Below are 24,060 nucleotides of genomic sequence, written 5' to 3' on the forward strand. Positions count from 1 at the left end.
CCTGGGACTTTGCTAAAGTTGCTTATCAGCTTAAGGAGATTTTGGGCTGAGACAATGGGGTTTTCTAAATATACAATCATGTTATCTGCAAACAGGGACGATTTGACTTCTTCTTTTCCTAACTGAATACCCTTCATTTCTTTCTCTTGCCTGATTGCCCTAGCCAGAACTTCCAACACTATGTTGAATAGGAGTGGTGAGAGAGGGCATCCCTGTCTTGTGCCAGAAAAACCCTAGAAGAAAACCTAGGCAATATCATTCAGGACATAGGCATGGGCAAAGACTTCATGTCTAAAACACCAAAAGCAAATGCAACAAAAGCCAAAATTGACAAATGGGATCTAATTAAACTAAAGAGCTTCTGCACAGCAAAAGACCTGGTGTGTGATGATCAGAGTGAACAGGCAACCTACAGAATGGGAGAAAATTTTTGCAGTCTACTCATCTGACAAAGGGCTAATATCCAGAACCTATAAAGAACTCAATCAAATTTATAAGAAAAAAACAAACAACCCCATCAAAAAGTGAGCAAAAGATATGAACAGACACTTCTCAAAAGAAGACATTCATACAGCTAACAGACACATGAAAAAATGCTCATCATCACTCACCATCAGAGGAATGCAAATCAAAACCACAATGAGATACCATCTCACACCAGTTAGAATGGTGATCATTAAAAAATAAGGAAACAACAGGTGCCGGGGAGGATGTGGAGAAATAGGAACACTTTTACACTGTTGGTGGGACTGTAAACTAGTTCAACCATTGTGGAAAACAGTGTGGGGATTCCTCAAGGATCTAGAACTAGAAATACCATTTGACCCAGCCATCCCACTACTGGGGATATACCCAAAGGATTATAAGTCATGCTGCTATAAAGACACATGCACACATATGTTTATTGCAGTACTATTCACAATAGCAAAGACTTGGAATCAACCCAAATGTCCATCAGTGACAGACTGGATTAAGAAAATGTGGCACATATACACCATGGAATACTATGCAGTCATAAAAAAGGATGAGTTTGTGTCCTTTGTAGGGACATAGATGCAGCTGGAAACCATCATTCTCAGCAAACTATCACAAGAACAGAAAACCAAATACCGCATGTTCTCACTCATAGGTGGGAATTGAACAATGAGATCACTTGGACACAGGAAGGGGATCATCACACACCAGGTCCTATTGTGGAGAGGGGGGAGGGGGAGGGATAGCATTAGGAGATATACCTAATGTAAATGATGAGTTAATGGGTGCAGCACACCAACATGGCACATGTGTACATATGTAACAAACCTGCATGTTGTGCACATGTACCCTAGAACTTAAAGTATAATAATAATAATAAAATGACAGTAAGGAGAGTCTACTTAAGTAAAATTAGTCATGAAAAGTATGGGGTCCACAAATCTGGAGGTGGATTTAAATCAGGCAGAAGGCCCAAAAGAGGAGGGGGCAGTTTGATAGGTTATTCTCTTTACATTTCCTCTAAGCTTTGATTTTTTTTCAGAACATCAGTGCTGTGACCATAGACTTATGGGGATGAAGGTGGGAGTCAGTAAACAGAGGAGAGCTCAGAATGTGTAGATATCTTAGCTGAAAGAGCTTCTGGTGTACAAGGGAGGTGACTGCATAGTTACTTATGAGACCATGGGCAAACTCGGAGGCATCTTGTTATTTGAAAACTGTCTTCATGAAAACCAGGGCTCCCTAAATATTATGGCATATAGCAATGTTTTCTGAACACTTATGAATGTTCAGAAGATGTATAATTCAGTCAGAGAGTTACTTATTTAGCCAACCTGTGTTTACTCAATACAATTCTCTGGCTAACAGAATAGGAGGCAGGGGGTGAGAGAAAGGTGTAAAAATCAAGATAGGGCCCCTTTCTTGAGAAGCACATATCCCTTATCAGAAGAAGATACTAATACACAGGGATCAAAGAAGGCAAGATCGGAGGCAATACATAAGGCAGTATGGTACCATGTATATAACCTGTAAATGGAGACCAACAGGGAAGGCCAAATCCCCCTGGGTGGGCCGGCTGGGGAAAGTGGCATGAAGGAGTTGGGATTTGGGTTGGATCTTGAGAATGGGGAGGATGTCAGATTGGCAGAGAGGAGAGAAGACACTGTGGGTAGAAGAATAACCAGCTGATGGGGGAACAGGGAATAGACGTGATGAATTGGCACAAAGGGAAAGATTTCAACTGTGTGGAAGTTGGGAGTTAGGGACAGGCCAAAGTGAGAGTACACAATCCTATTAGCCAGTGTCGTACTGATGTTAGATTTTTTTTTTTTTTTTGAGACAGGGTGTTGCTCTGTCACCCAGGCTAGAGTGTGGTGGCATGACTATGGTTCACTGCAACACTGACCTCCTGGGCTTAAGTGATCCTCCCACTTCAGCCTCCTGAGTAGCTGGGACCACAGGCGCATGACACCATAGCTAGGTAATTAAAAAATTTTTGTGGATAAGGGGTCCCACGACATTGCTCAGGCTATTTTTGAACTCCTGGACTCAAGCGATGCTCCCACCTTGGCCTCCCCAGGTGCTGAGCTTATGGGAGTGAGCCACTGCTTCCTACTGATTCTTGATTCCACAGGTGATGGGGAGGCACTGCAGATTTTGGAAAGGAGGAAGGACATTACTTGATTCATAGACACACTTCATTAGAGTTGGAAGAATCCTTAGAGAGCATAAAAGTCAAATCCTTCATTGTATATGTGAGGAAACCGAGGCCCAGAGAGCAAAGATGATTTGTTCAAGGCTCTCCAGCCAGTTAGTGGCAAGGCCAGGTCTCTGATAGCAACCAGCAGTCCAGAGGCCCTTCCCTAATGTTCCAGGTCCTGTGCTCTTTGGCATATTCCAGTCTTGAGGAGAGAGTCCAGGTCTGCTCGTGGTTGCTGTCTTCTGCTGACCTAGACTCTGCCTCTGCCTCTTCCCTTCCACAGTCCCTGTTTTCTAAGATTTGGACATCCTTGTGAGAGAAGCAATTAGTTGAACTGCTTCTTGTAGTTAGTAAAAGACTTTTTACCATTTTGACCTAGGGCCTTTGACTTTCACTAAAAAGTGGGAATCTCAGCATCCCAGATTTTACTTCTGCCAGGTGTTATATTTGATCCTCTCATGTGGATACATTAGTCAGGTAGTTACTCCTTGCCTCAAGGTACTTACCTTATTTTATTGAAGACACTGCATTTGTGAACTCTTGTTCCCTGTCCTAGAAAAATTCAGTCTACCCTGTATTTGCCATAAACTCCACAATTCACACCAAAATATCTGTACTTAGAGCCCATTTGCATATATACATGAAGGGTTCTTAAAATCAGTTTGTGGGCACAGAGCCCCAGAAGTAAATGAAGTTGCTAGGGCGGTTCTTACCATCTCCTTCTGGCCAATAGCACAACCCTTCCTGATTCTGCTCTGACCTCTTAGTTTAGAAGGAAGATTTAGAAGCGAGGGGCTGAGAAGGTTGGCCTTGCTTAATGCTCTGATTTGTAAGTGAATAGCGCAGAACAGTTCAGCCTTGAAGGTTAGAATTTAGCAGGAGCTATCCTGACTTAATGTCCATTTGTGGGGTTTGCAAAATAAAACAGCTATATGTAATCATTTCCACCACTTCCATCTAGAACTCCTTTCTAGTTTGTCAGTTTTAAAAAACATTCATACGTTAAAACCACCAAAATACATAGCTTAGATAAGATGGAAGTTAATTTCTCTCTACCTTAACAGTGCAGAGATAGTCACCTGGTCCAGGCCAGGCAAATGACTGGCTCCGTGATGGCATCAGGCACCCAGGTTTCTACTGTCTTGCCATGTGGCCACAGTTAGCAACAAGGGAGGCTGCAAATTTAGTTTCTACTTGGGCAGCCAAAACTCTGAGGAAGGAGATTCTTCTAGTAAAAAGGAGTAGGGGAGAATGGCCACTGGGAGACCACAAGCAAACTCAACCAGGCCTCTGTGTTGGCTTCCTTTCCTCCTGCTGCACGTGAGCCTTCTCTGTGCCATTTGGGGCCATAACAGCTGACAGCTCCAGACCTGCATCCTCCCGGCTAGGGGGTCCTGAATGAAAGATTTCCTCCAGTCCAGTTCTAAGTCAGAAACTCCCAAAGTTCTCAGTCCCATGCCCTCTTGGATCAGTCACTGTGGCCATGCGTGTTTGGCCACGTGATTAATCCAATCTGGGTCATGACCTTTTCTCCTCCAAAACAAGGTGCTAGGAAGACAAAAACAATAGCTAGTACAAACAAATGGAGTTTATGATTATGTGTTGATGTATTTGAAGATGTTGGCAGTCGTGAGTGTGTATCCTCGGAAAGGCCAGCTGGACTCTGTCTCCATGGTGGCTCTCACCCCAGGGACCAAGGAACAGTCTGTCACCATACAATTACTTTTATAATCCTAGGGAAGATAGTCTCCTTGTCCTCAGAATACTTTCTGAAGAACAACCAGATGGGAAGGACCTTGACTGAGACTCTTTCCAGTGGGCTTGGTGCAGAGGGAATTTAATGGCTTACATAGCTGAAAAGGCAGGGCTAGATTGGGCTTCTGGCTGCATCTCAGAACTCCAAACAGGGATCTGTCTCTTCGGCTCTCAGCTCTGCTTTCCTTTGAGTTGGCTTTATTCTCAGGCTTCACGGTGTGGCCCCACAGCACCAGTTATTGGTAAAAAGAGCTCCTATTTGCTGACGGAACTGCTGGATTTAGTTCTCATTGGTCAAGATGAGAAAGGTATCCAGCCTCAAGTCATCATTGTGGCCAGGAAGATGGAATACCCTGAGTGGACAGGCCTGGCGTGTATCCACAGAGACTGAGAGTTGGTGCTGATGGTGGGGTGGTGGATGATATTACCTGAAGAAGGGACGAATGGGTGCTGGGCACGAAAAAGCATCAGCTGTCCAGTTTAGGCCTTTCCTCTTTCCCTGGTGTCTTCACTTTCCTCCCTATCCCTGCTGTCCCCTACCCTCTGCCCAATCTCTCAGCACTCCTGGTCTTGGGAGGTGCCTTCTAAGGATGTTCCTGGCGGGGGTACCTGAGCCTGGATTAAAGTGCAGGGGGAGGATGTCGCGTAGCCAAAGTGGGTGTTCAATAAAGAACCATATGGAGATGGTTAAAAAAAAAAGATATGTTAGAATGACCACTCTGGCCACAGTGAGGGAAGACCTGGGCCGGGTAAGGAAAATGAGCTGTGAAGAGCTGCCCTTGAAAAGGGTGGGACTGTAAGAAGATAGTCATCATCTTCAGCAAGCCGGAAGAGGCTGCTGTCCCTGATTCTGGAAGTGGCAGCTGCTTCCTTCACAGTGCGGACAGGAGAGCCTCATGCACACTGAGGCTTTTGAGCTGCTGGAATAGATGCACGTTTGTGGGTGTTTAGGAGAAAGAAACAGAGCTGACTGAGGAAATGGAGGAGGGATGATGACAGTCATATTGTGTATCACTGAGCCAAGTGCCTCCCCAGGGTTACAGTGGAAAGCACTGGAAAAAGTCAGGTGGACAGAAAGCAGGAGGGTGTGGGGCAGAGGAGGAAGGCGCAGCACCAATCTACACACCCTTGATGGCAGAGAACTCCATCAGTATACCCCAAGCAGGAGGGAATTGGGGCCTCGTTCCCCTTAAGGCAGAATAGGGAAGAGAGACAATATCTTGGGTGGACATTAGGAAATACCCCCAGCAGCAAGGGGATGTGGGGACATGATGACCCCTGAGTGTCCAATCGGCTCCTCTGTTAGGCGTGAGTCAGACTCAAAGAGGAGCTTCCCAAGCTCAGCTCTGGATTCTGGCCACACAGAAGGGGCCTGGCCCCTCACCTGTGGCTCTGCTCCTGGGGCAGAGCCTCTAGGGAGAATAATGTGAGAGGCAGTGGGCTGGGAGAAGGCAGGAACTCTGCAACTGGGGCTGACGTACCAGTGTTCAGCTTTGCCTTTTCAGCTATAAGGCCTATCTGTTGCTGAGGGGTGGGAAGATGAAGGAATAACAGACACTGGGCCTGACCCAGGGAGGTGCTGTTGTTCACCCTTCACAGCCTAAATTACTAACACCTAACACAGGGCTTAGCCTGCAATTCATGCTCAAAATGCCTGCAGTGCACATCAGGAAGTCCTGCAAAATCAGATTTATAGCTGCAAATACTGACGGCATGAGCGACCAACAGATAGGAGAGGTCAAAAGTGTATGTAGAGTGTTGCATTTTGCAAACCCAGACTGGGGAAGAGTTGAGTGGGCATCAGTCCTGCTCTGGAGTGGGATAGTGGCTCCTGAGACAGGACACTTCCTTTATACTAAGGAAGCCTCTGAGACACTCCTCTTTTGGAAACAGAGAGAAGTGACTTGCTTATTGGGTTAAAAGCTCATTTTGTAAGAAAACCCAGGTTGGCTGTAGAGTTTCCATGGGGAGGATGCTGCAGCCTGCCTCCCTCCTGCTGCAGGCTGACTCATTCCCTCCTAGACAGACAGATTGTGTCCTGCGTGGGAGTCGTGCTGCAGAGCCCAAAGCTGTTCCCTGAGAGTTACAGGAATTACAACCTGCTGAAGGGAATAATTGTCTAAATATGTTCTTTTTTAGTATATGTGCTGCTGAAGGGAGCACTAAATATGTTCTTTTAATGAGACTTTATTGTTATTATTATTTTATTAGTGAAGTCCTAAGAGGAAACAGCAAGAACCACTGTCTTCAGAAAACCATTTGCTTTTCTCTTTAGGGGTGTTTGGTCAATTGACTCTGAATTCTAAACCCTCCAGTCAGGTCAGGCCTGACTTTTAGTGCCCCTGTGTTTGGAGAAAATCCTGGGCTAAAATCCCCCAATAAGTCTGCTGCCTTGGGATCAGAGTCTCTGGGTGATCTCCCCTGGCACATGGCATCACCTAGGGCTCTAACGCTTAGCAAGGACCTGAAGAAGCATTACTGGTTCATTATGGCTAGGACCTGTCAGAACAGAGCTGACAGCTGTCAAGGCCTCCAGGGCAAAGAAAAGAGCACATACATGTATGTTATTTTTCCATGTGCCCAGGCAGAAAGCTCACCTCCCCAGGAGGAAGCTGGGCTGGCAGAGGTCCCCATTGCTTGTGTGTGGCACCCCCTAACGTCAGATGATTGTTTTTGGTTCTGTTCTGTTAGCGATGTGGCAAGAGCTAAATTTTCAACCATTCCTAGTTTTCAAAGCTTGGACACTGTGCCTGGTGGCTGCTGATAATGCAGGAGACGTCCAGGCCGATGTTTACTTAGTGAATATGCACAAGAGAGGGCCCTGAACAGCAAGATCTCCACTGGGGGTCATCAGCAGGTAGGCCACACACAGTGCCCTGCTGGCTTGTTAATCCAGGGCAACTTAACGACTGTCTGCTGAGTGCCTGTTGAAGGGCTGCGGCGGGAAGGTAAAAGGTAGGTCCACCTCCAGTTGCTCGCAGATAGCAAATTCTTCTTTGATAAAGGTGCTGAGAACTCAGCTTTATCATAGATAAAAATGGAGGTAATAGAAACCTTTTGGTGTTCTTCGGAGAATTTAAAGGTACAGTGCACGTAAAGTATGTTATAGATGTCTAGCCCATAGTAGGTGCACAGTATTTGTTGAAGGGATAAATGAATGAAAGTGAATCAAAGGAACAAATATGAGTCAAGCACGCATATTGTGCTGATAGGTAGTAAGTCTGAGCTAGTATTTTAAGCCACTTCCAGGTGGAGGAAGGTGCAGATTAATTTGGGATGGACTGACCTATTACCCAAGTCAGGGAGTGTGAAGGCGGAGAGCTGACGACCAGAAATGGATCTCAGAGTGTGTGCTGGGTTCAGTTGGAGACACAGAGCCAAAATGTTATCAGACCAAGGGGGCTTTGGGAGACTCTTGGGAACCAGGGCCCAGCATTAGTGGTGATCAGAAAGGCAGGGCCAGATCAAGGGTGTGCAGACAGAATGGGCAAATGAATAGTAAATTTGGAGGCCTGGGGCCCTCCCTGCTGCTGGACAAGTGTCTGCATGGGTGAGCCTTATCTTTGAAAGGAGGTGGAGAAAGGAAGCTCCTTCCATGAGGCACTTACATTCATTTCTATCTCCCTGGCCTGAGCACAGAGAAGTATTACATGAATACATATTGGTTTAAAGTTTATTTCTCTTTCCACTGCTTCTACCAGTTTACAGCTTAGCCTAAGAGATAAGGGTGTGGACTGCGAGCCAGGTTCCTCTGTCTACCTCTGCTCTGCCTCTTACTAGGTGTGCAGTCTTACTAGGCAACCTCCTTCTGTCTCAGTTTTCTCATTTGTTAAATGTGAATAATACCTCGTAGGGCTGTTACGAGGATTGGATGAGTTACCATAAGTCAAATGCTGAGAATAGTCACTCACGCATTGTAAATTCTCCAGCAACTCTCAGGCATTATCATTACCTTCACCACTGAGATAAAGATCCCTAGAACTCTGGCGGGTAACCGAGCAAGAGAGTCTTGATTGGGAGGAACGACCTTCGGATCTCATCCTACAATGTTGTATCCTAATGCCTAGAGCCTGGCACACAGTAGGTGCTCAATAAATACTGTTATTGTTGAATTGTATAGAGTGGGGTTGCCGGTGCAGGGTAGGGAAGGAATGACAGGATCCAGGGTTCTTCAGGCGATTGCCTGACTTCGGGAAAACGGGTCAGAAAATTGGTGAGGGTCTCTGGACTTGTGACCCAGGCACAGCTGGGATTCTGGGGTCACAGACTTGGGGACTGATCAGTGTGGGAAGCAGGAGAGGCAAGGGAGAGGGAAGAGTGAGAATGACTTTGACTGTGGCCAGCTCCATTCTTGGATATGCAGAAATCCGGTTTTGGGTCTGTAATCAGCTCTTTAACTTGCATAGCATAGGAGTGTTGGGTCAATATTTCTGGTTATCAGGAGTCTTTTATGTAAAATGGATATGATAATACCAAAAATAGGTCCTGCTTTTCTAAGTCTTATGTTTGTTAATAAGTATCAAATGAGGCTTTAGCTGTGAAAGTGCTTAATCAACTGTAAATTACCGTGGAAATATTATGACTAGTATAATTTTCTATCTCATTGAAACCTTGATTCCTTAGCATGTCTTCAACTTTTCCATCTCTGGGATATTTGCATTTTCAGAGAGACTCTAGAAAAAAAGCCTTAATTATGTCAAAGGAATGAATGGTGAAGACTGAAATATCAGAAAGGTGCTTCTGTGCAAGAGAATTTTCTAATCCTGCACACGGGGACTGTGATCGCTGGGATAGAAGAGCCAGGGTAGAAGGTTTAATAAAAGGGTGGCTGCAAAATGCTTCTAATTTCCATTACTGCTAACCTCCACAATTCTGCCCTTCCTTCTTTTTAAATCTCACTAAGTTGTAAAGTGTCACAGACAGTCAGGATGGGAACTCTGTCCATGAGGCTAAGGTGAGGGCAAGAATTGGCCTTGGGGGGCTTCTGTCCCCAGAGAGTACAATGCCTGTTGCTTTTAAATAACTCTCATAAATAAATTGAAAATATCGTGTTGCGGTAATATTGAATCCACTTGTACACATGCAAAAATACCTCCACTGAACCCTCCGGGAAATCTTTCCCTTCAATTTCTTTCTTTGTGCATGTAAACCTCTTTTCTCAATATTGATCAGTCTACATACAGCAAATCATGTATAGCAGGAAGCAACCCCTTCTTTTTTGAAAGAGGGACTGTCATCCTCTTTTCATTTGCAAGATGATTGGGAGAGACAAATTGGATGGCTATTTCCCACAGTTTAGTGAGGAATGAGTGGAACAAACTAAGGAAGGTTTTAGTTAGGGAAGTACCACAGTTCTGAAGAGAAATCACCACCTAGTTGTACTTAAGCAGCTGTCAGACTTGAAGGTTAAAAGAGTCAGCTGGGCGCAGTGGCTCATGCCTGTAATCCCAGCATTTTGGAGGCCAAGGTGGGAGGATCGCTTGAGCCCAGGAGTTCAAGACCAACCTGGGCAACATAGCAATACCCCATCTTAAAAAAAAAAAGTTAAAAGAGTGAGTGAATTTCAAGTGCTTCCTGGCAGGTGAAGTACCCACTGTTAATCTTCACACAAATGTTTTCCACCCTCCTTTTCATCGACTATCAGAGCTACTTGACCAGAAGAATTGCACTTATGCACAGTTTTCCTCTCAGCTCTCTTTCTCATGGATGTTGATTAGTTAATGCGTCAATTTGCTTAAAGGTATTAATTGAGCAGCGTTTGATTTTATAGTATGGCTTATTATTATTTTTTTTTGATGGAGTCTCGCTCTGTTGCCCAGGTTGGAGTGCAGTGGTGTGATGTTGGCTCACTGCAAGCTCCACCTCCCAGGTTCACGCCATTATCCTGCCTCAGCCTCCCGAGTAGCTGGGACTACAGGCGCCTGCCACCATGCCCGGCTAATTTTTTTGTATTTTTTAGTAGAGACGAGGTTTCACAGTGTTAGCCAGGATGGTCTTGGTCTCCTGACCTCGTGATCCGTCACCTTGGCCTCCCGAAGTGCTGTGATTACAGGCGTGAGCCACTGCGCCTGGCCTATAGTATGGCTTTTAATAGTAGCAAAGTGTGTGGGTTCTGCTAAAAATTTACCCCCTAATGCAAAGTGTCTTTCCTCTTTGCACCCAATTTTAAGGAATTCCATTCAAACATTGGTAAGAGAATAAATTACTGTGAAGATGCAACGATGAAGATGGGGCAGCAGAATGGGGACGATGTGGCTGGGGCATGGGGTCAAGTCCAAATGAAGAGGTCAAGCTATTGAGAAAACAGTTGAGGGCAAGACTGAGAGATGTGTGAAGGAAACAAAAGAAGGGGTGAATTTCAGTGCTTGTGTAGAAATGAGGATACAGACTCAGATGATGCTGTACTCACAAATTCTTGGTAGGGAGGACTTCTTGAACCTAAGCAGGGCTTGTCCTACGGTCCAGACATGACAGAATGAGAGAAGGGCCTGCTGGGGCTCTTTCAGCATGAGGACGTGCTTCTCAACCTCCTCCTGTTTATGGTCTACATAGAGAATGATCGTCATGGTATGCCACACTGAGGTGAACTGAGGGGCTGCTGTCTGCATGGGGGGGCTGACTCTGCGGCTCTTGACCTTCAGTGCCAGCCCAGCAGCCCTGGAGACTTCAGGGGAACGGTATCTCCTGGCACACCAGTGACCTATCTGCAGCATGCTGGTTGGAAACTCTAGTTTTGAGGAACCTACTTGTCTTCCTCAGGGGAGAGAGAACTGAGCTACACAAACCTTTTTTGAAGAAGGCGGACAGATCCCGAGGTCAGGAGATCCAGACCATTTTGGCCAACATGGTGAAACTACGTCTCTACTAAAATTACAAAAAGTAGCTGGGTGTGGTGGCGTGTGCCTGTAATCCCAGCGACTCAGGAGGCCAAGGCAGGAGAATTACTTGAACCAGGGAGTCGGAGATTGCAGTGAGCTGAGATTGTGCCACTGCACTCCAGCCTGGCGACAGAGCGAGACACCATCTCAAAAAAAAGAAAAATGACTTGGAGTCAGAGATAAAGGACAGTTTTGAGTACAGCATTCATTCTGTAGGACTCTCTCTAACCCAGGCCACTGCATGTTAAACAATGTTTATTGGGTACCAGCGGATGCCACACTGTGTGCAGTGAACAGAGTGCTCCACTGAATATTGAAGAAGAGGAAACTGTCGTCTGAAATCTCTGAGACGGCCCAACCCAAAGGTGGGAGGGCTTCTGCTGCGTTGTTGGTCAGGACACTGGGGCCCTGGCTGTGGTGGGATGGGAGGCATTGGCACATCTGTAGCTCTGGCATCAGGAGCAGCTTCTCGGGGCTGGCACTGCAGATTCAGAGGAAACAACAGGAGGCCGTGGCCTTGGCCATGCTGGAGGTTTTTCTCCCATGGTGTCCGTGGAGACTTTGTGCTTTGGCATCACCTTTGAGTTTCAGAGACCTCAGGCATTGCAGCAGGGAAGAAGAAAAATGGCTGATGCCATGTGGTGGCTGAGAGGACCCTTTGGTGAGCACATGGAGGCATATCTTGGGGATTTCCCCAGTAGGTATGTTGACTTAGGAGGGAGGTTGGGATTCTGTAATGATGAGTAAGGGCAGTGTTAAGTAATGCTAAGGAATGAATGTTTGTGCCCTCCTTGTCCCCAAATTCAGATGCTAAAGCCCCAATTCTCAATATGATGGTATTTGGAAATGGGACTTTTGAGAAGGAACTATGGTTACATAATGTTATGAGGGTGGGGCCCAGGTCTGATGGGATTAGTGGTGTTATAAGCAGAGACATCAGAGAGCTCGTTCTCTCTGTCCCCACTCACAGGCACTGGGGAAGGGCCATGTGACCACACAGTGAAAAGGTGGCTGCCTACAAGCTGAGAGATGAGGCCTCAGAATGAAACCTGCCTGGCTAGCGCCTTGATCTTGGATTTCCTTGCCTCCAGAACAGAAAATAAATTTCTGTTGTTTAAGTCATGGTCTATGGAATTTTGCTATGGTAGGTAGCCCGAGAGGACTAATACTAATACCATTAATACTAATAACGGCCAAACCTTGCCATCACTCTTATTTTAACTCCCAGGATGTGCAGCCCAGAGAAACATCTATACACGCTTGAAAGCAAAGCCCATTCTCTAGCAACAGGTATTCTTTAAGCCACAGCACTTATGGTGGGCAACGGGTGTGGGCAGAGAAGATCCTCATGGTACCTCAGCCGGATTCTCTGCTGGGTTCTTACAGATTGTGCCACTTTTCACAACAGCCCACAAAGTTGGTGTCATTATCTCCACTTTATAGATGAGGAAAGTGAGATTCCGAGAGTAATTTCCTAGTAAGGATGGTATCCAGATTTGGATGCCTGTCATTTGATTTACACTCCACTTCCCATTCTCTTGAGCAGAGCTTAAGCTAGGGAGTAGAGAAGCTGGTATTGTATCCAAGAGCTATCTAAATTTGAATTTCATATTCTTTTCACTCTATCACTCTAATTCTCTATACTCTGGGAAAACAGTTTGTTTTTCAACTATTTTAAGTCTCTATTTCATTCTTAAAAGAATCATATTTTACTCTTAAAAATACGTAGTTAAATGTTATTGGAAAGTAAGACCTACATTTTCAAGAATTGAGACAAAATGTCTCAATTGTCCTAAAACACTTGCTTCTCTAATGAAAATTTGGTTTGGATAATTTTTTTTTAGACAGAGTCTTGCTCTCTCACCCAGGCTGGAGTGCAGTAGTGTGATCTTGTCTCACTGCAACCTCCAACTTTTGGCTTAAACGAGCCTCCCACCTGTGGCCTCCTGAGTAGCTACAGGTGTGCACCACCACACCCAGCTGATTTTAATATTTTTTTTTATGGAGGGTTTTGCCATGTTGGCCAGGCTGGTCTTGAACTCCTGAGCTGAAGCAATCAGCCCACCTTGGCCTTCCAAAGTGTTGAGATTATAGGCGTGAGCCCTGCCTGGTTTGGATGATTTTTACATGAAAGAAAGGGTCTGGTCAAAACATTGAGATAAGTGGATTGCACTCCCTATTACTTCACTTCTGTCCAAGAAGCTTCCATTTCTTGAGGGCGAGAGAAGACAAGTTTGGGGAAGCTAGAGGGGGAACTGAAAAACAAGTGACTATATTAAATGCATTTATTGGGCCTAACAGCTGGTGAATTTGGTTGAAATTGAATGTAAAATAGAACAATTGTGAGTCAGAGGTTAAATGAAGCCATTTGAAGGGTGTTGTGGGGAGACTATCTTCATCATCATCATTATAAACACTGACAGTTACACAGCACGCTAAGTACTTTCCAGATATTATTGTATTTAATCTTCACAATGGCTCTAAAAGTAGGTACTGTTAATATCCGCATTTAACAAGTGAGGAAACTGAGACTTAGAGATATTGTTTCCCTAGGTCACTGTCTGGTTAACTGTGAAAAATAAGGGATTTTGGTATTGCTGAGTGTTGCCTACATGAGTAGGGGGAATCGTGGTGTTGTGCCATTTGGGGGCAGTTTGGTTTTGATTCACTAAGCAGGAAGATGTTAGTGAAGTTTAGGGGCAGAAGGTGATGTGTTTAGAGCAGTGTTTAAGGACAATTAGCCAGCTCTATCCACAATGTATTGAAGCAGGAAGATTGGTGCTCTGAAGACCAGCTAGGAAGGTATTATGTGGTTCAGAGGAGAGGAGATGAGTATTTGAATTGGGTGGTGGCAGGAGGTCTGGGAATGAGGGGATAGATGCCAGAGGCTGTCAGAGGAAGAGGGCACGGTCTCTGAATGAATACCAAAGTGGAAGAAGGATGAAGGACTCAAGAACTGATTTCAGGATTTCAGAGTTGAGCAATGAAGGAACTATGAGGCCTTCAGCAGAAGTGGAAAGTGATCAGGTGGAGCTTGTTTGGTTGGAAGAAGAGGAGTAGAGTAGGTGCGTTGAGCTTTAGTAGAGAATCTCTGGGTGGACTTACAGAGCAGACTGGCAAGAGGTCAGTTTTAGGGGCAGAGATTTGGGCAATGCCTGCAAAGTGGTGATTGTTGTAATCTTGGAAGTGTGTGCTTCCAGGCTGGGCTCCTAAAGCCATGGGGTTCAACCTTGAACCATCCGTTGGGGCTTGGCTTGCTCATCCCATCCCTCTATCTCAGGCCTGTTAGCTAGTCCAGGTTGAAACCTAGTATGGGATAGAAAATAGCATCCTTCCTCAAGACACTTTTCTGATATCTTTTACAAGTTTGTCACAATAACTACACAAATCTAAAATGATTATGAGAAAATGGTGCCCCCTGGAGTTGTGCAATATGCACAACAAGCACTAGCCTAGTCATCCTGCATTAGCTCTTATGGTCCAGATATTTTGGCCTCCACATTCACCCCTCCTTCCAAGTTTTTCTGGCTGGGTTTGGCACATTGGCTTTGGACTGGGTACTTCTCAATCAAATCAATATCACTGGGTTCTCCACTATTATGTGCCTCAGGTATCAGGCTCTGCAGCTGCTTCCGTTTTTTTCCTAGGTCTCCTAGCCTCTCACTCTGTCCAATGTCATGAGACAGGAAAGATTGAGATAGTAGAAAGATAGTCAATATCAGGACTTTAGGGATCACCACTATTATATGTGGAAGAGACAAAGTGACAAGAATGCAGAAGTTGAATGACTCAGAGCCCCAGTGTTTGGACTCACAGTTCAGTACTTGTTCTACTGGCCTAGGCTTCCTCCATTTTACAAGTCCCAGGCAACAGTGCTTGATCTTAAAAGCAGCCTTCACATATTATAAAATGCAAAGGCTCTATGTGTGTGGATTTATTTATTTATTCTCTAATAACTATTGTATCACTCAACTGATGTCAAACTAAATTGCAATTTCTCAACTGAGTACTGTCTCCCAGGTCAGTTTTCTTTTTGCCATTCTATACTCAGATGTCTCTTTTGTATGCAAGTACAGATTTTTCTCTGCTTGATTGGTAGACATCTAGAGACCAAGTGCTGCATCTGATTAATTTATTTTTTATAACACTTAGCATGATGAAGCAGGCAGATAAGTGCTAAGAAGGTGTATTGGTGATTATGTCATCTTCCTGGGAAGAGGTCTAGGTGGCTTCAAACATAGCTATTTGTTAACTTGTAGGTCAGTGGTATGGATGGGAGCCAATAAGGTGACGGGAGAATAAGGAGTGCAGGGAGGTGGAAAGTTCTGTCTCGGGGAAAGCCATATTATCCACTCCTTTATATAGAAAAGTATTGGGAGCACAATAGTTAATTTAATATTAGTATGTGCTAACATACATATTATGGCAAATTTCCAAAATTTTCTTTCTGTGAAATCTAACTTTGGTTCGTTACAACATATCAGGAACACCAAAGACACCTTGAAAGCTAATCAAATTGGCAAGTAGTAGAGCTTTGTAAAAGCAAAAAGGTTGAGGCCACCTTGATTGCTGTTTTGGTAAAATAATAGTGGTTGTGCTGGATGGGCAGAAGCCAGTATTCTGAGGATTTAGGAAACAAATTAATAGCATTCCTCCTTCACTTGCTAAGTTTAATGCAATGCTGTCACAGCAAATCAGCTGCTTTTGACTGTCTACCGGAAAGTAATTGAGTAACAATTTGATGATTAAGGCAGATGGTATAGTGAAACATCCTATGTTATGTTTTCTTATAGGTGATATTCTAAGCATTCAGTTTGTCAGTTTCTGAGATTTTCTTTCTATCTTAGTTTTTTAAAAGTCAGAAAATGACTTTTCACATTCAGTTAGGGTATATAACAATGTTAACCTAAGTTTATGAGTTGAGTAGGTAGTTAATAAACATCCTTTTAAGTTGTAATGCTTTGAAACAGCACACTAAAGGGTTGCAAGGGAAAACTGGAACATCAGTGTGAGTTATTTTATGGTCATTTGTAGGTCTGTTTGTGACCTTGGCCCTTCCACACTGGTTTCTCTATCACCTTTAGTATATTACTCTTTGGCACAGGTTGTCTAATCACATTTCATTTTTGCATCAAAAATCCCTTGGTTTAGTGATTCTTAATCATGTTTATTTTGGAATGTCATGGACCTGAATTCTTTGAGAAGTTCATGAAAACCATATACCTTTCCCAGAGAAATGGGCTGCATGTAATTTCAGGAGGTTCAAGATAGGGAAAACAAGCTAGAAATCCCAACTTATTTCATCTTGAGAACTTAAATTGCCAACCATATTCTTTTCCTTCTTCCCTTTCCTGAATCCCTTCATTTGCCCCTTCCTAAACCAGCAACTGCACAGAGTGGCGAGTAAGGACCTAGCTGATAGTTGGAGATCAATCCGGAGTAAAACAGATATCCACTGACTCTGCTTCAAGAATACTGTGCTAATGAAGGCGAGATACTACATTTGAACCAAGCCCACTTCAATCATGAATTCATATAACAAATAGCACTTGAGCACCCACTATATTCCCAGCTCTGAAACAGGTCTGAAAATGAACAGTGACTAAGATGTGACCCCCAAGAGGTTCAAGTCCAGTGGTATAGATCAGCTTAGAAACAATTAGTAAAATACCAGGTCTTGGTTCCTTTACAAGGTCAGATAGCATCTTGAATCCTAACCAAGTCACCTCACAGATGTATAGTTTCTAATAAAAAAGGCTGACACAATTTCACAGGAAATACACCTAAAAAATGCATATTTTATTAACCACAAGCACCTCTGTACAAATTTCTCTAGACATTTCCAGTGTTGGAATACTTCTGTTGCGTAGGTTCCTGGAAATGGACTTGCTAGATCAAAAGGCTTGAATATTTAAATTTTTAATAGAGAGAACCAAATTGCCTTTCAGAAAAGGTTGTGTCAATTTCCTATAAAATCCCTGTCATTTATGAATGATAATTCTTGTTCAGTGATTAATTTTGCAAGAAATATTGATATTTCCTTACATGGGCCTCTGTGTAAGTTTTCTTTCACTTCTTTAAAGTTTTACTTGTCTTCATCTTCTTTTTTTTGTTTGTTTGTTTTTTGAGACGGAGTTTCGCCCTGTCACCCAGACTAGAGTGCAGTGGTGCAATCTTGGCTCACTGCAACCTCCGCCTCCTGGGTTCAAACGATTCTCCTGCCTCAGCCTCCTGAATAGCTGGGATTACAGGTGCCCACCACCATGCCCAGCTAATTTTTGCATTGTTAGTAGAGACAGGGTTTCACCATGTTGGCCAGTCTGGTCTCGAACTCCTAACCTTGTGATCCCCCCACCTCAGCCTCCCAAAACGCTAGGATTGTCTTACTTGTCTTCTATGGGAGAATCCTGTCATAAGAATGACCTAATCCACTGATGGATTGTTTTTGGAATCTCACTTGTCCTTGTCCTTCTTGTAGCCTTCCCCCAAATGTTCACCTCCCAGTTTCTCTCCCATGGACTGCTCTGGGCCTGGTCTCCATTGCTGCTGGCCTGCTTTGTCCCTATTTTTGTCTGCAGCAGCACATCAGGGCCTCTAGGAGTGAAATTTATTGTGCCTTTCTCTAGACCTTTGAAACAAAGAGCATTCCTGGCTTTTCTCTTGCAGGAAGGGAAAGCGGATTTAGCTAAGCATGGATAAGATTCTGGGTTGAGGAGGAGAAAAGGGATAAGGAGGGAAGAGAGAGACAATGTATTTTTCATTTAGCAGTGGCATCAAGCTTTTCAATTTTACTTTGGTCATTAGAGATTTTTTTTCTTTGCATGTGACTTTTTGTTGATGCTGGCTTGAAAGTGAGAACTCCGTGGCCTGGCCTTCAAGAATCACAAAGGTCAAGGCTACCACCAGCCCACTGCCCTTGTGCCAGGCATATAAAATGCTACCATAGGTGCAAGGTTAGACACAAATGGCACCTCTGCATACATTTTAAAAAGCATCAGGTGGAGGCAGTCCTGAGCCTTTTCTTCAGGTGAACTCAACTCAGAGCCAGATGCCTGGTTTGGTAAGAAAAGGGCAGGTTGTACTTCAGCCCCCACTTACATTCTTGGCTACATGTCTTCGTGCAGTAGCCTATGCAACTGCGCACAGCAGTCCTCACGGTAGTTTCCATACCTAGCTGCTGCTCTAATAGCCTCTGTGTCAGTGGCTTGTAGTGTGCTCAGGGAGACACACACATGACCTGAGGACTGAGCAGAGGCCTCAGCCTCAACAAATTCATCTTCCTTCAAACTTCCCCGCCTCGACTGACTGCCCTGGCTGCCTCTTGCCTAATATCTCTCCCATGTCCTGGAAACAGCCACATTGAGGTGTTTTGCTCTAGTATGTCTTGTTTTAGTTAGAGCAAGTTTCGTGTTCAGCTTTGGTTGGTGCCCCAGCTGTGCCGGCACCTCTGAACCCAGGCATGTGTCACTGGCTTAACCTTGCTGGTGATAAGGCTGTGTAAGTTAATGCTAGCTGCCATAACAGAGACACTCCGAAATCCCAGCTGCCTACCACAAGAGAATTTTGTTTCTAACTCACAAAGCAATTCAATGGCTGTGTTCAATGGACAGTTGGCCCTCTGTATCATGGGTTCTGTATTTGTGGATTCAACCAACCATAGGTCAAAAATACTCGGAAAAAAAAAAACAAAAACGAAGAAGAACAATACAGTATAATAACTATTTACACAGCATTTACATTGTATTAGGTATTATAAGTAACCTAGAGATGATTTAACCTGTATAGGAGGATGTGCGTAGGTTAAACGCAAATACTGTACCATTTCATAAAAGGAACTTGAGGATCCCTGGATTTTGGTACCTGTGGGGATCCTGGAAGCAACCCTTCTTGGATACTGAGGGACACCTGTAGTGATTTAGGGATCCAGGCTCCTTCTATCTCCCTGCTTTGCCATCTTAGCTTGAAGCAGCAGGAGAGAGAGAGGGTGGAGATGGCCTCATTTTGATTTGAGAATGACCCATATCACTTCTGCTCACAGCCTATTGGTAGGAACTGGTCACATGGGGCCTGGGTGCAGAGACTGCTGGGAGGAGTGCTTCTCCGAAACAGTTTTATAGCCTGGAAGGGGATGGCTAAACTTTGGTGGCAGAAGGCTGGCTCCACCACAGGGACTGAGCTGAGAATGGCATCAGGGTCTCTAGCTTCCTCTTCTCTGCCCAGTGGTTACCCTTTTCTTCTGTGGGGAGAAATCCTTATACTTATTGAGTGATGGGCTTTGCCCAGAGATTACATTAATTGAGGCTTCAAGTAGGAAGGGAGTGGGGAGGAGAAAGAGGTTTTAACCTTTCTTGATCAGATTTGCCTCTGTTCCTGCTCCACAGAGCACCACAGAGACCTTTCCCAGTCTCCCACTACTATCCATTTTCTCATTCCCCGGATCTCAAAGCAGAGTCACAGATACGTTCGCCTGGGGATCATTCGGGACCCCTCCCTGGTTCCCTGTCCTGTTTTTTTTTTTTTTCTTCTGATTTTGCCTTTTCATAAAGGCAGCTTCCTCCCTTCCTGTGTTTGCTGAGGTGGGTGGGAGTGGGAGGGCAGCTCTTGGAGTTCTGGAGAAGCTCTGGGAATCAACCAAGTCTGACATAGGCCAGTGAAGCCCGCGGGAGGCTGCGGAGGTGTCCTCGCTCAGTGACGTTAGGCGCGGCTGGCGTTGCCTCGGCAACCTCACCTGATCCGAATGCCGTGGGCGCGCACGCTGACTTCTGGGCTCTCTGCTTTAGTGACGAGGAACTAAAAATGAATCGCACTATCCCAAAAAAGCAACTTAATCATCAGGAGATACTCTCCAGTACTCATGCAACCCGTAGGTGGAGACTGATCAAGGGAGTGGATGATGTTGGAATAACCTGAAGGACACGTGGGAGACCAGGAATTCTTTCTTTTCGCATAAAATCTTTATGTTCTTCCAGTTTCCTTTTTTTCCCAAAAGGAAACTGCTAGTTTGCCCTCTAACAGAGCTCTTGTTTCCCATGTAAAGTCTCATTGAATTACATGGCCCATTACCGGTGAGGGTTCTGGAAATATCACAGAGGTGGGCACCATTAGACGCCAACATGGTAGAGAAGGGGAAATGCCCCCACTCAAAGCCCACAGATCCTCAGCTACCCACGTTCAACAAATGTGTTCTTTTTCCTCTCATGCTTGTTTTTTGAGCCGCTGAGATGTTCGAATGTGCCAATTTGAATTATATGCAAGAAGCAGGTCACAAGAACTACTGGTTGAGACAGAATTGCTTTAGTGGCCAAACACCTAGGCATTTGCATGACACTGACCACTGGCTCTACCACTTCCTGGCTGTGTGATCTTGACCCAATTAATTAACATCACTGAGCTTCAGTCTTGTTGTCAAATGATAGCAATATCTACTCCATGGAGTTTTAAGGAATAAGTGACATAATGCATGTAAAGTGCTTGCACAGGTACTCAAATAAATGATGGTTATTTCTCCTATTTAGAATACTTCTTAAAATGCTTCTGGTCTGGGGCTGACATTTGCACACACTAAGCCTTTGCACACATTAGAAAAAGTGCCTCAGCTGGCAGACAAATTCAACAAAGGTCCTTCCTCCTCCAGCCTAATGCAGGCCTGTGCAGAGTCCCAGAGGCTTTATGGTTTGGCAAACAAAGAGTAACTTTCACATCAGCATGGAGCAGCCCTGGCTCTGAACTCCTACGTCTCTAGTTTTTCTGTAATCTTCCTGGAAGGCAGCTTGGAAGACTTAAGTCTAATAGAAACATTTAAAAGGTTCAAAATACATAAGGGATGGGGAAGATGACAGTTCTACATAGATTTAACCATCGGATATCAGGCGTCAATTCAGCATTGGTGGCTTCCGCTCTCCTCTCACCACAGGCCTGCTTGCTCCCAATGGCTACCCTGTCTGTTACAAGCTGCAGGCAGCCTCAGCAGCTTCTTTTTCTTTTTCTTCCTTCTTATTATTGTATTTTAAGGTTGGCTTGCTGTGAGCTGGCACTGGATAAGGTGTGACCTTGTTACAGGTGGTGTAGAATTTAGGAGAATTTGATGCCGGCTCTGAAAGCCCTTGCCCAAAGCTGACTCCTTGGGACTGTTTTTTCCATTGGAGTGTGGCTATGATGAGTATTAGAGCCAACTCCTTGGGACTGTTTTCTCCATTGGAGTGTGGCTATGATGAGTATTAGAGCCATTTACTCAATATGCATTTGCAGAGCAATATCGTACACCACAGCCTGGGTTGAACTCTGGAATCTCACAGGTTGGACATAGTCCCTGTTCTCAGGGGACTTGTATTCTAATGTGGGAGAGGAAAGAAAGAAAAGTGGTCATTTGGTCTTGTATATGTATGTACACCTGGGAATCCTTGATTGAATGCTTGGACTTTATATAAGAATAACATCCAGTTAACATCTGGATCATTGTAACTTTCTCCAGAGAAAATTTATTTCTGCTTCTGGCAGGCTGTTAAACTAGGGGCACATCACCTTAATCCTGTTTGGGATTGAGATGATTCACAGCTGTGTTTCAGTTGTGTGAGAAATTTTGTATTTCTAAGTCACTTTTACTTCAAAGACGTGTCTGCTGAATAATGGCTCCCCGAAGACATCCATATCCTAATTAATGCCCAGAATCTGTGAGTATGTTAGGATATGTGGCCAAGGAAGAATTAAAGTTGCAGATGGAGTTAAAGTTGCTAATCAGCTGGCCTTAAAATAGAGAATATCCTAGATTTCCTGGGTGGCTCCAACATAATCACACGGGCCCTTAAACGTGGAAGATGGAGGCGGAGGAGGAGGTCAGAGTGATGGACTGTGATGAGAACTCCATCTGGGCTTGCTGACTTTGAAGATGGAGGAAGACGGTCACCAGCTGAGGAATACAAGCAGCTTCTGTAAATTGGAAAAGGCAAGGAAATAGATTCTTCCCTAAAGCCTCCAGAGGGAATGCTGCCACCTTGATTGGAGCCCAGTGAGATTCTTGTCAGACTTCTAACCTGCAGAGCTATAGGTTAGCACCATACCTTTGTGTGGGTTTAAGCCATTACATTTGTGGTAATTTGTTGCAATAGGACACTAATATAAGGGGTCCCTGCTGAAAGTCTTCAGTGTTTCCAAGAGCATCCTCTTGGTTGGTCCTGAACTCCATATTTTGTTTCCATATCTCCGTGAGGCTGCTAAAATCTTTTCCTTTTACCCAATGGTTTCTGCTTGCTGCTTACAAATCAGCGACTGCCTGGAGTGCAAGAGCTGTCCAGAATTCAGAATCGCTTCTCTGCGTTTCCTTTCTTTTAGGAATCAGTTCCCTCGGGTTTGGGCTGCCTTGGTAATGCTGAACTCAAATATATGTCTCTCCAACCATGTGGCACTTAGCAGTTTCTCAGTGTGTAGCCTCATGTTGCTTATGAATCAGCAGATATATATGCAATAAATAAATGTGAGCTATTTGTTGCCATTATCATTAATTGAGTTTGGGAAATCCTGGCTCAGCCTAATGGCTTTGGGCTAGTCATTGCCCTTCTCTGGTCTTCTTTTCCGTCATCTAATATAATGAGGGTTTCAGATTAGATTATCTCCAGGTTCTCTTCCAGCTCTTGCTATCTGCAATTCAGGGGTGACCTCTGTGTGCAGGAGAGCGATTTTGTGAGGGTCTGAGAGGTGGAGTCCCTGTGGAGAAAAGGGAACTCTTGTACACTGTTGGTGGAAATGTAGATTAGTACAGTTGTTATGGAAAACAGTGTGAAGGTGCCAAAAGAAATTAAGAATAGGAACTACCATACAACCTGGCAATCCCTCTGCTGGGCATACACCCGAGAAAAATGAAATCACCTTGTAAAGATATCTGCACTTTCATGTTCATCAAAGAATTATTCATAATAGCCAAGATATGGACACAACCTAAGTGTCTGTTGATGGATGAATAGATAAAGACACTGTGGTACATTTTTACAATGGAGTGCTATTCAGTCTTTAAAAAAGAACGAGATCTTGCCCATTGCTACAACATGGATGAGCTTGCAGGACATTATGCTAAATGAAATGAGTCAGATACAGGAAGAAAAATATTGCATGATCTCACTTATATGTGAAATCTAAAAAAAATTCTAATATACAAAGATAGAGAAAAAACAGTGGTTACTGGGGGTGGGATGGGGGAAGAATCAGTGAAGTGTAAGTCAGAGGATACAAAGTAGCAGATATTTAGGATGAACAAGTCTAAAGAGATAATGTACAACACGAGGACTATAGGCAATAAAATTTTATTGTAAATAGGATACACGCTAAATGAGTAGATTTTAGCTGGCTCTCCCCAAAATAGGTAACTGAGATGGTGAAAATGTTAATTTGCTTCACTATAGTAACTTTTTTTACTATCTATATGTATTCCATAACATCATGTTATGTATCTTTTTTTTTTTTTTTTTTTTTTTTTTTGAGATGGAGTCTCGCTTTGTCACCCAGGCTGGAGTGTGGTGGTGCAATCTCGGCTCACTGCAGCCTCTGCCTCCCGGGTTCAAGCAGTTCTCCTGCCTCAGCCTCCCAAGTAGCTGAGATTACAGGCGCCCACCACCACACTCAGCTAATTTTTGTATTTTTTAGTAGAGACAGAGTTTTGCCATGTTGGCCAGGCTGATCTCGAACTCCTGACCTCAGGTGATCTGCTTGCCTTGGCCTCCCAAAGTGTTGGGATTACAGGCATGAGCCATAGTGCCCAGCACT

The 24,060-nt window shown here is 44.3% G+C and overlaps 1 protein-coding gene across 5 annotated transcripts in view; it reads left to right on the forward strand.

Moving 5' to 3' along the window:
- Nucleotides 1-7,155: 7,155 nt before the first annotated feature.
- The window catches only part of XCL1 (X-C motif chemokine ligand 1), a 216,947-nt gene continuing 200,042 nt past the window's right edge, over nt 7,156-24,060 (forward strand). For all 5 annotated transcript variants that reach the window (XM_065521779.2, XM_074006744.1, XM_065521806.2 and 2 more), the window contains exon 1: nt 7,156-7,384. The gene's annotated coding sequence lies outside the window, so the exon portion shown is untranslated. The remainder of the gene's footprint in view (nt 7,385-24,060) is intronic.

The sequence above is a fragment of the Macaca fascicularis genome, chromosome 1 (assembly GCF_037993035.2).
Source record: "Macaca fascicularis isolate 582-1 chromosome 1, T2T-MFA8v1.1".
In the NCBI taxonomy this organism is placed as follows: Eukaryota; Metazoa; Chordata; class Mammalia; order Primates; family Cercopithecidae; genus Macaca; species Macaca fascicularis.